Here is a 13,100-nt window from a genome sequence, read left to right on the forward strand (position 1 = left end):
CACATATTCCTGTCCAGCTTACGTGCCTCTAGGGGAAACAGAGTGCTCCCATGCAGAGGTCAGCGAGTGCAGGAAGTGGGCTGCGCCGCGGCGCTGGGGAGGTGATGGCCTCTTCAAGGAGCGGGGGAATCTCTGCTCTGCCACGGCGGCCTGTCAGGACACGCTGGAGGAATGTCGTTGCAGTGCCGGCTTCCTGGCCCCGCACTCCCCAGCAGGGAACCGGCTGCTGGTACGGTCATCCTCTGCACGCAGGAGGCAGTTGCTCCAGCCAGAGTCAGAACAAACCCCGCTGCCCTTGCACCCAAGAGACAGCCTCAGCACCACTCTGCCCTGGGCAGCAAGGCCACCCCTGTGCCAGGCAAGCCCTGCCTCGCTCAGCCTTTGCCAGGCCTGGGCTGGCAGGGCAGGCAGGGTCCCCCTGCGCCTGCTGAGAGCCTGAGGCAATCCCCAGGCCTGAGTGAGCCTGCCCAAGGAGACAGACAGCACAGAGGCGCCAAGAACTGCATGCTACACAGGGGCTTTGGCCACCGCAAGGGATGGCTGTCTCTCCAGGGAAAGGCAGAGCCCAGCGCAAGGACAACACACACACACACACACACACACACACACACACACACACACACACACGAAAAGAAGCTGGTGCATGCCAATTCCCCTCTGTCCCATACATCCCATCCACCCCAACACAGCTCCTGAGCACAAACACCATTTTAGAAGAACCTCTCTTCCTGGGAAGCCCAGGGGTATATCTGGGCTGCACAGAGGACTCTGCTGGGGCTGAGGAGAGCTCTTAGCCCACGCACCGAGCTGCATGCCTGTTTCCTAGAAGAACAAGGCCCTGGGGACATCCTGGCTATCTATGCATGCAGCCCACGCTTACCAGTGGGCTGGAAGCTGCTGCAAGATTCCTGAGTCTGGGCTCTAGAAAGTAGCCAAACCCTCATCCTAGCCCACATCCAATCCAGTGTCCCTACGGACACCTCCAACCCCGCCCCCACCCCCAACCCCCCAGGCAGATGTTCACTGGGCGAGTATAGAGCATTTCAAAACCCTAGCCCCCATGGCCTTGTAGGTGTGGCTGGAGAAGGCTAAGGGGCATCACCTCGACTGAAAAGTGCCCTCACCAAGGCATTAGGCTAGGCAGTCAGCAGCAATTCTTATCTGTTGCTCCCTGGCAGAAGCTGCCTGGACCTTGCCCGCTGCTGGGGGAGTGCTTGGCAGGGACTGACATAACCCCATGCACATGTATCATGTTACAGGTTGTAACACATTATCAGAGTGTAAAATGTAAAGTCTATCATGGCCTACCATAGCCAAAGCTGCAACCCCTGGGAAGTGCCTGGGCCAAGAGAAGGGCAGACCCAGTTCCTGCTGCTGAGCTGGAGAAGACAGGGATAGGGATGCTAGGGGAGAGGAGAGGGAAGGGAAAGGTCAGTCAGGCAAGGGGGCTGCTGCCATAGCCCAACACCACATGCTGGGTATGGGTATCAGACTGCATCTGCGGAGACAGAGGAAGAACTGCAGTCGAAGCCCAGAGAGGTATCCAGCCTGAGGCCCTGAGCAGCTCCGACGCTGGGGGCCCTGGCCCAGAACAGCTAGGTTGCCTCTGCCACAGCTCTGCTCAGGTGTTGAGCAGAGATACGGACTCTTGGCACAGGCCTCGCTGAGCAAGGACAGAACCCAGCATTGTCTGGACAGTTGAGTCCCAAAGGATCCTGCTGCCCGCAGCATCCCTCACCTCTGCAGGGCAGGGGTTTGGGGTTTTTTTTTGTAAAAATATGTGTCATATATATGATATACTCGTACACACGTGTTATATATATATGATACACACACCCACACACACCTTCTAGTCACTGAACATTGCCTCCTTAACCCACCATAGGAACCCTAGCTCCCTAGCAGCCATTACAGTATACGCACCTGCAGAATGGCACTCCCGCACACCTGTCCGCAAGACATTATCTCCCTCAAACCCCTTGTCTCTTAGTCCTGTCCCCAAATATGGGGTTTAAAACTCAGTTCATTTGCTGCCACTTTTGCTGGAGGACCTCATGCTGCTGTTGCTGTCCTCATTGCTGACTTCCAATCCAGTTGTCTTGACGTCCTCTTCACTGTCTGTTTCCCTACTGGGGGGTCAGGGAAGGTGCTGCAGCTGGCCCTGTACACCTTCCATGACAGGCAGCAGCAGCCAGTATCCTCCTACCCTGATTGCGAACCTTCCCCAGGGAGCCTGCCAGCTCCACACTGGAGGGAACAGCAAGTGGACTCACAGACCTGCTCAAGCAGCTGCTGGTGCACCCCTCTTCCTGGGGGGAGCAGCCTCCCTCTCCTTTGCCTCCAGCTGGGTAATGCTCCTTCCTGCTGGCTTGGCACGATGTGGGTGGAGGCCACTGTCAAGCAGACACTTGAGGCTCCCACCTTGGTGGGAACCACCCCCCTTACCACCGCCTGGTACTGGGTTGTCTCTACCAAGCTGGCTGTGCCCCTTCCCCTGCAGAAGCGCTGTCTACAGACACCTGGCTGCACTGCACCCTGGTGCTTGTGAATATGCAGAAGTTCCTGAGGTACGGATGGGCTGTGACACCTCCAGGACAGAGGTTAGTGCTGACAGGAATCCCACAGGCAGCCCCAGGGGAACTCTCTGCTTTCTGCAGAGCTCACATCCTGGACTGATCCACAAACTGACAGATGAAACTAGACCAGCGGCTGCATTCAGGGCAGGAGCAGACAGCACAGGTGTCTCTTGGGACTTGGTGACCAGCTCCTCTTCTGGGGCAAAGGCCACATTAAGGACACTCAGGCCACCACCATCCCTGAGGGTTCACACTCAAAGGTTATCAGGTGCCCCAGCTCCCTCCCGCACTGCCAGGCCTCTGCAGACCACATAGATGCAGCAGGCAGAAAGACAGCCTACAAAGCCAGCGGGGTGGAGGGCAGGTTGGGTAGGGCAGGCTGGCCATGCAGCTCAGTGCGGGCAGTGCCACAGCAGGCTGGAGTGCCCCCCAGAGCTGTGCGAGAGCCCAGCTGTGCTAGGCCCCAGCATGAGCCAGACACGGAGGGACCACCCACGGGGTGCCGAACAGGCTCATCCTGGAGGAATCCGGCATGTCAACAAAGCACAGGAGGACTCTCAGCACCCTCTGGCCCTAGCAGCCCCCCTCGCAGGCTGCGCACAAGCCACGGACATAGCTTTGTTTGCAGCAGCTGCTCCTGGGAACAGTGTCTGGATCAACAAAGCGGAGGGAGCGAGGAGGTGGCAGCAAGCACAGGACGGAGGGGGCTGTGGGGAGAAAGCCTGCAGGGCTTGGCTCCTGCGACACTGCCAGGGAACAAGCCCAGCCTTTGTCTCCTTCCAGGCAACCTAAGGCCACCACAGCTGAAGGGATCCCAGGGCCCAAGTGGGCTGGGCATGACCATGCTACTTCCTGGTGCACTGAACATAACCACCTTCCCTCCTGCGCTGCCCCATGCCAGAGTGGCCCTGCCCTAGCAGTAGAGACCCCTCAGGCAGCCCCACCTCTCATTCAACTCTGCATCCCTCAGCTCAGGTTACCAGCGAGGAAGCCCATCCATGCCAGTACCGGGTACTGGTATGGGCTCACTAGTGCCAGGTCAACACCAGCCCCACTTCCCATGAGGAGCGAGGCGGCCTCAGCTGGGAGCAGGACTGCTGGGGTCTGACTCTGTCTCCTTTCAGGAGTCCCAGCTGTTCAGCTCCCTCAGCCTCAGGGCAGGAGGCTGCCCCCAGGCCCTGCTCCCCTTGCACAGCATTGCCACCCTAGGCACTTTGGGGCTGCTACCTGAAGTGGGACCCAGTTACCCGACTGGCGTTCCCCTAAGGCCCTCTGCCCATTCGTAGGGTGCAATGAGCACCTGCCTGGCCCATTCAGCACCCACAGCAAACCCAGCCTGAAGGTGGGTGGAAGAGCGTTCCAAAAGGGGATGCACCCCTGGGCTCGGTGCCTTGGGTTAGGAGGGCCCCAGTCCTGCCAGACACACAGAAGCAAAACTACCCCACTCCACCTCCCTTCCCCGAGGGCCGTGGGAGGGATGTCCTGTCCCAGACAGGGTGTCTCGCCCTTGCTGGGCGGGTTGGATCTCCACTGCTCTGAGCAGCCATGTCTGGAGGTGCACCTGGGCCCAGCCAGCCAGCAAAACGTGACTAATGCCATACAGATCAAGCCGTAAAAGGGAAACTCATGCCTCTTCATAACGGCAGCTTAATTACCAGCCTCAAGGGCATGTTGGCATGGGTTGCACTAGAGCTACACAGGCAAGCCCTCTCTCTTGAGGTGGGAAAAGCTGCTTCACAGCACAGGGTGCCAAGTGGCTGCCTCCAGGCCTGTGGCATGGGCTCAGGATGAAGTGCTTTCAATGCTCATGGCGATGCAGGGGGCCGAGGGGTTGAGATCTGGCTGCTAGTGGAGCAGATGGGGAAGGGACTGGGGGTCACTGGAAAGAAAGTCAACTGGGCTGCTGGGCCTGGGGGAGCTGGGAGGTTATTGACAGTGCTGGCTGGAGCCAGGGAAGATGCACCATACTGCTGGCCCACACTCCTCCTATAGGCCCACACACTACCCCTCAAGCAGAGCTCCCCACAGAGACCTGCAGCAGCTACAATGAGCTCATGGACTGACAGTCACCATCAGCAGCCCCCCCAAAACGTTTCACAGCAGAGAAGCAGAACAGCACTGAAGGGTCTGGCAGGTCTGTGGCATCCAGGTGCCACCAGCTCTGCCCAGGAGGCGCCTTGGACACATCTTCTTCACCAGACAGTGGCTAGGCTAAGGATTCACCCACTAGCCCCTCAGTCCCAGCACAGAGCATCCGGTGTGCAACTCGCTCAAGGATGAACTCTGGGTAACACCCTGGTAAGAGCCCTTCCCCTAACACACACGCACCAGCAGGGACAGCCCAGTGAGACTGCCAAGAACAGGGCAGGGGGCTGTGAAAGGGAAGAGGATTCCTCTGAGCCCCCTACAGACAGGAAAATTTGAATGTAATCAGGTGTGGCCCCAGGCAGCCGCCGCCACACTCATTCATTCAGGTTTGTGTAGGCTGCCGCTTGCCCCAGCAGAGCATGACTCAACACGCCTCCTAGCTCTGAGTCATTGTGACCCACACAAGCAGCTGGGCTGGGGAGCTGAGGCATGTGCTGGGAGCCTCACTCCTCTCGGCCCCATCCTGTATCCTAGAGATCACTTGTGCTGTCCTGGACCTCAGGGCGCAGTCCCCCAACACTCCTCGCCCCAGGGCTGCCAGCAGCACACGCCACACACAGTGGGTGCAGGAGACAGGAACGAGGGAAGCCACGAGGCCAGCAGCCTGTGGGGCCTGCTCTCTCCTGCCCAGGCACGGCTCCTTAGGGATGCACTCACTTGTACTAATCACCACTTTCTGACCCCACAGTGTCACCCATTGCTGAGAAGGGTCCCCACACTCTTACCAAGCAGCTCCTGTTCCCGAGGTACAGACATGCCAGAATCTGAGCCGTGCCTCATGGAGCCTAGCTCCATCTCACCAGGGCTGACATGGACTTCAAGCTGTGGACAGCAGAAGCAATGTCCAGCATCCTTCCCTACCTTGGGGGCTGGCTGTGCTCCTTCCACTGCAGCAGCCTGAACCTGAGGGAAAGTAAAGCAGGTGAAATACAAGAGATGGAGGCTGGTGCTGTTGTATCACCCCCATCTTACCCCAGCCCAGGGTAAAGGGGAGCATTAGCCACCCATGGCTGGAAACAGAAGAGGGAGGAAGCACAAGTTCCTCAGGGAAGTTGGACCATTAACTCAGTGTAAGCATGATCATACACGTGGCCCACCAAGGCCTTCACACCTCTCACTGCCTCTGGGGGCAGGAGTGAGGGGTCACATTGCTGCTGCACCCCTGGGGCCCTGCCCTTATGCCACCACCACGAGGTTGCTGCTTCCCCCTAGAAGAACAGTTAAGAGTTTAGCCTGGCTGCTGGCATCCAGCCCAGCACCCTAGGGCAACAGAAAGCACAGGCTGGGCCAGGTTGGATCACAGGAGACACAGCCACGGTTTCCCTCTGCACTTCCCAGCCCACGTGCACCGTGCACAGCCAGGCCCTGGCTCACACCAGGGTCACAGGCAGCAGGTCTGGCAGTCGAGGGGGCCCAGCCTGGCCAAGCCAGTAGCTGTACATGGCTCTTCACAGCTTTTCCGCCCACTGTGCACAGGACAACTGGAGCTGGGGTGAGCAACAGCGGCTGATGGAGAAAGCAGGAGGCCCGTGGGAGGTGCAGTGGGGGGCACTTCCTCTTCATACTGAAGGCCAGAGCCAGGCAGAATGAGCCTGGAGCAATGGAGCGAGGGGAAGGGAGGGCTCTGTCCCTGGGTCCATCTCCAGTGCTAATCGGATTTCCCTGCCTAGGACTGCTGCAAGCAGCAGGTCAGCTCCTCGCTGGGCTCACGCTGAGCTAGCCGCCCACGGCCTCCAGACGGGCCCAGGAGACCAGGCCCAGATGGGTCTCCCATTAGCACTGCAGCAGCCACCGTCCACCCACCTGCTTCAGGGGCTGCTCTGGCCAGCCTCTGGCTTCAGTCCTCCCACATGGCCCCTCAGCACCGCTCCCCCAGCCAGCACACGTGGTGGCTGCAGCTTCTGTGCAGAGTGGGGCACTGTCCAAGCCTGGGAATCGACTCGAGCATGGGGGGTGGGGGACCTCAGGCCTGATGCAACACTGCCCTGCAAGAGAGACCAGTTAGCCTGAGCAGCATGGGGCCCTGAGCCCTATACAGAGACACCCTCCTTCAAGTCCACCCAGCAAGGAAAACTGAAAAGGCCTTTGGAAGCCACTGGCACCCGTGAGAGAGCAAACACCTGGCACTTGCTGGACTCGGCAAGATGGTGCCACCCCTCCATGCTGCTCCAGTCACCTTCCTGTTTCAGCGGTTACAGCTTCTGGTAATGGACACAGGGAGGGGAGGGTGGGAAAGCAGTTCAGGCCCCCTGCTCTGCCCCATAGAAGGGGACAGGGAACGAGGACAGCCAGTCGTTGACTCAACGACGAGCGGGGAGAGCAGCGAGGAGGCTGCAGTGAATGGAAGGAGAGGGGCGTGTGCGACTCCCGCTGAGCTAATGACAGTTTCATTCAAGACCCATCTGCTGCAGCCTGGCAGCAGGCAGCTCTCCGCATGCCGCAGCCCCCAGCTAAGGCGTTCCCAGGTCAGCCAAAGAGGCCTGTTGCTAAGGGCTGTGTTTATAGCCAGTCCCCAGGTCCCTGCTTGCCAACCCAGAAGCAGCAGTGGTGAAGCAGCAAGGGTGCACAGTGCCAGCCTCTGGCAGTAGCTGCCAGGGGGTAGGAGCCAGGAGTGCAATCCCAGGCCCTGGTTTCTATAGTGCCTGCCCCTCAGGGATGTTCCCAGAGCTTTACGAGGGTCTGGATTTGCAAGGTCTCAGCAGTTCACAGGCAATCCTCCAGCAGCTCTGGGCCTGCACTATGGAGAGCAGAGGCAGGGAAGGGGTCTGCTCCCTTCCAGAGGTGCAGCCTTGCTGGTCACTTTTGGGCAGCACTGGGGAGGTCACTGTGCACAGAGGGTAGGTGGGGAGAGCTGGGGGATCCCTCTTCCCTCAAGAGAGGCTCTGGGGAGTTCCAGTCTGCAACCCAGAGAGGAGGGAGCCCAGCCCGCTCCCTCCTACTGCTCAGCACAGGCTTCCCTGAAGCCGCGATGGGCCAGTTCCCTGGGTTCAGCCTTTTGGAAGGCTCCGTCAGCCTCAGGCACCACCTCCACTGCCAGCCTCTGCTCTCTGACCATGTGTCCTGACCTCTGCAAGAGTCACTTGCTGCAGCCTGTTCAAACCTGGCACATGTGCATGCTTCTTGCTGGCTTCAGGAGGTGGAAGCCTCCCCTCCTCCTGCAAGAGCCACTGGTATCATACCCAGGCAAGGAGAAACACCACAACCACAACAGCTGCCCACTTAGCACAGAGAAGCACGGGTCTGGGAGGCTGAGAGGGCCCATCTCTCAGCCCAGAATTGGCTAACTGCCCCTTCCACTCCTGCTCTCTTCCAGACAGTGCAGGGGTGCCGCAGTGCTACTCCCAAGTGCCCCCACTCACGTGCCTCACAACCCAGGGAGAGGGCCCCACCACCCAACACCACTCTCTCTAGGTGCTCAGCACCAAACAGGCTAAGAGATCCCAGCTTGACCCTGAAAACCTAGTGCCTGCTCTGTCCTCCTCCCAAGTAGGCACTGTTGGTATAGGGAACTGAGTGCCACAGGGCACAGATTTCCCCACACTCCTTACACTGGGTACTATCGAGACAGTCCAGCAACACGCACTGTAGAAATACCGCTTAAAGGGCAAGCACCAACATGCATTCAGATGGGAGCTGAAGATAACAGGCACCACCTCGCACTGGCTGCAGCAACGCAGCCCTGAGGCACAGGACGGCAGGGGCCACAGCTGGCACCAGTCCTCTGCAAACATCATAACCAGCAGAGGCTTAGGGGCTGGCCAGGGGCTTTGGAAAGCATGCTTGTAAAGGAAATCACCTGGAAAGTATGGGTAGTCAGTGGGTCAGAGGTTAAAGCCTGGAGCCAGACACCCCAATGTGGGGAAAATAAGGCTTCTGCTGGAAGTTAGCTGCAACCATTTAATCTGTCACAAGGTACAGACACACTGACTGCAGGTGCTCTTTTGTGTGCATAGAGTCATAGAGCCGGAAGGGACCTCAGTGGGCCATCTAGTCCGACCCCCTGCCCCTGCAGGCAAGAAAAGGGTCACCAAACCTGGGGTCATGTGATCCCAGCCAGGTGCCTGTCCAGTCTCCTCTTGAAGACCCCCAAGGATGGGGCAAGCACCACCTCCCTTAGAAGCCCATTCCAGATTTTGGCAACCCTGACCGTGAAGAACTTTTTTCTAATATCCAGTTTAAACCTACTCTCCAATAGCTTACGACCATTGTTCCTTGTTATTCCAGGGGGGTGCCCTGGTGAACAGATCATCACCTACTTTGTGTTGCTGTCCCCTTATGAATTTGTATGCCGCCACAAGGTCCCCTCTCAGCCTTCTCTTGGAGAGGATGAAGAGGTTAAGGCCCCTTAGCCTTTCCTCGTAGGGCCTTCCCTGCAGGCCTCTAATCAGACGAGTGGCTCTTCTTTGGACCCTCTCCAGGTTGTCTGCATCCCACTTGAACTGGACACAGTACTCCAGCTGCAGCCAGACCAGTGCCACGTAGAAAGGGAGAATCACCTCCCTGGACCTGTTTGTGAAGCACCTACTGATGCATAATAAGGTGCAATTGCCTCTACTGACTACTTCATCACGCTGACGACTCATGTTCATCCTGGAGTCAACAGTGACTCCAAGATCTCTTTCTGCCTCAGTGGTGCTGAGAAGGTTGCCCTCCAGCCTATAGGTATAATGCCAGTTTTTTCTCCCTACATGCAGCACCTTGTACTTGTTGTTATTGAACTGTATCTGTTAACCCAGAAGTGCATCTGTTAGCACAGATCACTGAACCCATGTAAGATCACCAGCATTGAGTCGGGGAGGGTCTCAGTTATAGCCAGAGCATGAACAGCCTAAAGACTCCCCACTGGCATGCAAGACGTCTAGTGCAATGGCTGCGAGATGGAGGCAGGGCACACCCAGGTGAAGGTAGGCCACACCCAGGCAGGCAGGGAGAGAACCAGCATCCCTAGGACTTGCAGGAAGGGCTGGGGCTCTGCTCCCTGCAAGAGCACCAAACGTGTAGCAGCAAGCACAACTGCCCAGAGGACTGCCACGATGGGGCAGACATAGCATTCAGGGAAGGGGGCTGCACAGGTGACATGAGGAGGCTTGCTCCCAACGTTCCTCCTTTGGAGGCTGGTTCTTCAGCTCCTTGGATGGGGGCCCTCTTCAGAAGAGAGGACAAAGCAAACCCCCACCCTGCTCCACCAGAATGAATCTGTCACCATGGAAACCCCTGGAGGTACAGCCCCATCCAGGATGACCTCATGCCTCCAGGAACAGGCAGACTGCCTCACCCAGTCAAGCTGGCTCCCCAGCAGCACCTTTCCCTGCCTACCAGTCTGGGGTGGGGGGGCTCTGAAGATCTTTGCTGTCCCTGCAGGCCCAGGGATTCCCTGAAATGGTTCCTTTCCATTTCTCTCTCCATTTGAGGAACATGAGCACGTCTTTTTCTTCCATTTCCATAAGCCAGCTGGAAAAGTGGTGGGTCCTAGACTACTTTCTGGACTTGGAGCATCTAAGCAGCCTGACCTGGGATGCTGAAGCCTGGTCAGGGCCCTCCTCAGTGCTGCAGCTCAGGAGAGGAACAACTTATCCCAACCCATCAGGAAATGAAGGCCTGTAACTATCACGTGAAGTTGCTCCTGGCTACAGCTCGGGCGAGCAGAGCAACCCACGGACAAAATATGCTACGTGGGAGCGCTGGAGACCCAGGTTCCAGTTCACCTGTGAGGTCTCCTCCAGGGTGACTCATTCCTCCGCACGCACCAGGCTGCACGGGGAGATGTTTATGTTCCAGCATCACAAAAGCCCTGGCAAGCCATTCACATCTGGACTCTCAGTAAACAAAGCAGGGAAAGCTAACGAACCTTGTCTGGAAATGACAGCAGCTGCAGGGTAAATGCATCCGCACTGGCTACACGTGCACCCCAGACGCTTGGGTTATGCACGGTGCTCAGCCAGGGTTTAGCAGACAGTGTGGTCTTGGAAGTCTCCCAAGAACAAACACTTTGGAGATCTCTCATGTCCCCTGGATTGTCTGAGGTTTTGTGGAGTTCTAGGTCTGCTCCCAGAGGAAGGCAGGAGCCACCGCAGTCACAAACCAACTCAGCTGTGCTGCACCTTAAGCAAGGTTGGGTTCCCCACTCACCTTATTCCCTCCTCCTTTACTGGCTGCAGGAGTTTCCCCTGGGCCAGGAATCTTTGGCAATCAAACTTCACTTTCAGGTCCTCATCCAGCAACATCCAAAATAAGTGTTTCATGGGCAAGTCCTGCCCTTTGACCTCTGCCACTGAATGTCTTCATCATGGTTGACTGATGACAGGACAGAGCAGGAAAAAGTCCTCCGGAAACCTTTGCTTCGACCCCTTTGACGAGTGCCTGGTGCTCACACTACAGCCAGGGCTGCTTCTTGTCCTATGAAGTTCAGGGCAGGTGAAAGGGAAGCTGTTTGCTGTGGCAAGCAGGTGGTACAGCTGCAATGCAAGTGAAGAGGAGGAGATGGCAGCAAGTGAGCAGCCAAGCATGTAGAATGGTAACTACTCTCAACCACCCTCTTCCTTTTGGGCAACACTCCCCCCACCTGCACCCCTTCTGAGTAGACATTGGACAACTGGCACCTACCAGGCTGCAAACACACCCTATGTGCCAAACCATTGCCAAGCCAGTGCAACTATGTGGCAGAGCAGAGACAGCTGGGAATGCAGCTGTAACTGCTGACTCTGGGGTAGAAGAAAGCCATCCTAGAAAAAGCCTAGAGACAAGGTCACCACCCTGAGAGGGGACCTGCTTCTTCAGAGCCAGATTTTGCTCCAGGCAGGAGATTTGCACTCCAGCAAGAGGCAGCAGGCTGAGCCCTTGGCAGGGGACAGGTTTCCAGGGCCCCTCCTGCCAACCAACGAACCGCTTTGAGGGAACTTATTGCAGGCTCTTCTCACCTAGACATTCTTACTGGAGAGAAAAGTATTATTGATGCCAGGCTGGGAAGACACGGAGACAAAAGGCTTAAACAGGTGTGAAGGAAACCACTGGCCTTCTCTGGAAAGTGCATCAAGAAAGCAACAGACACCTCAGGCACGTTCCTATCTGCTGGTGCTTAGGGGCCCAGCCGTTTGGCTGTGGTGGTGCAGCCTCACAAGCAGGGATTCGGGGAGTCAGCTACTGCAGTCTGGGGATCCATTCACCTGTTCTAGTTGACAGGGACTAGCATGCTTCTGGCTCTTGGTGAAGATGGATGCTACACTAGGTTGCCTTTGACTGAGCTGCGGCATGTGAGCAGTGGGATGGTCGTGTGGGGAGGACCCCCGAGCCGAAGCCTGACAGGCACCTTCACCCCTTCCAGCCAGTCCAAAGGATAAGAGACTGTGACACTACAACCTGCCCCCCTAGCCCAAATCACCTCCATACCAGGACAGCTGCATAAAGGGTGGTGGGAAGAGGGCGGGGTGGGAATTGGAGTTGGTGGTCAGGCCTGAAAGCATTTTCACTCATGTCACCTTCCAAATCATGCACTGTGCCAGGCTTTTGAGCAGCAGCTGTCTTTGCCAAGGACTGTTCTGGAGGTGGCGCAGTTTGGGATGCTGGGGCTGCAGCTTAACCCCTGAGCTCTTGGGTTTCCTGACACCAGCTCTGGCATCGCCTTCTCACCAGTGCTTGTAGCTCGCAGGAGAAAGGGCAGGTCAAGAATCAGCAAACCTGTCAGGCTATTCTTCGGGGTCCTCCCCACTGCTCGTGTGCTGCAGCTCAGTCAAAGGTAAACCTAGTGTAGCATCCATCTTCACCAAGAACCAGGAGCATGCTAGTTCCTGTCAGCTGGAACAGGTGAACAGACCCCCAAACTGCAGTAGCTGACTCCCCGAATCACTGCTTGTGAGGCTGCACCACCTCAGCTGATGGGCTGGCTGGGCCCCTGAGCACCAGCAGATAGGAACGTGCAAGTTCCTGGTTTACATGCTGGCCACAGCTCATGGTTGTCTTCACCACAATGGCACATGAGGTCTGGCAGGGCTGGGAAGGGAACCCAAGTCAAAGACCCAGGCTGGCACCCCATAGACAAGACCACCCTCACCATTTGGCCAGAAAGACGGTGCCAGAGTCTGGCACGTCAGCAGTGCATGACTGATTTCTGCGCAGTTAGAGAAGCTGCCAGTTAGTACAGACTCAATGGCACTGAGGTGGTGGCCACGTAAGCTCCCCCCCCCAGCCCATTCTGCTGAATCTGCCCACTGAATTAGGGGACACTTGGCTTTGCTACAAGAAGAGGTTGGAGTGGACGTTGCCACCTCTGGGCTGTGATTCAGGGAGCAGACTCACAGCTACCACCTAGTGACCAATCCACAGCATTCGTTCACCGAGGACCTCAAGCTATGCCTGACCCAAGCTCCTCCAGGGGCAGGA

The sequence above is a fragment of the Alligator mississippiensis genome, chromosome 12, assembly GCF_030867095.1.
Source record: "Alligator mississippiensis isolate rAllMis1 chromosome 12, rAllMis1, whole genome shotgun sequence".
NCBI lineage: Eukaryota > Metazoa > Chordata > Crocodylia > Alligatoridae > Alligator > Alligator mississippiensis.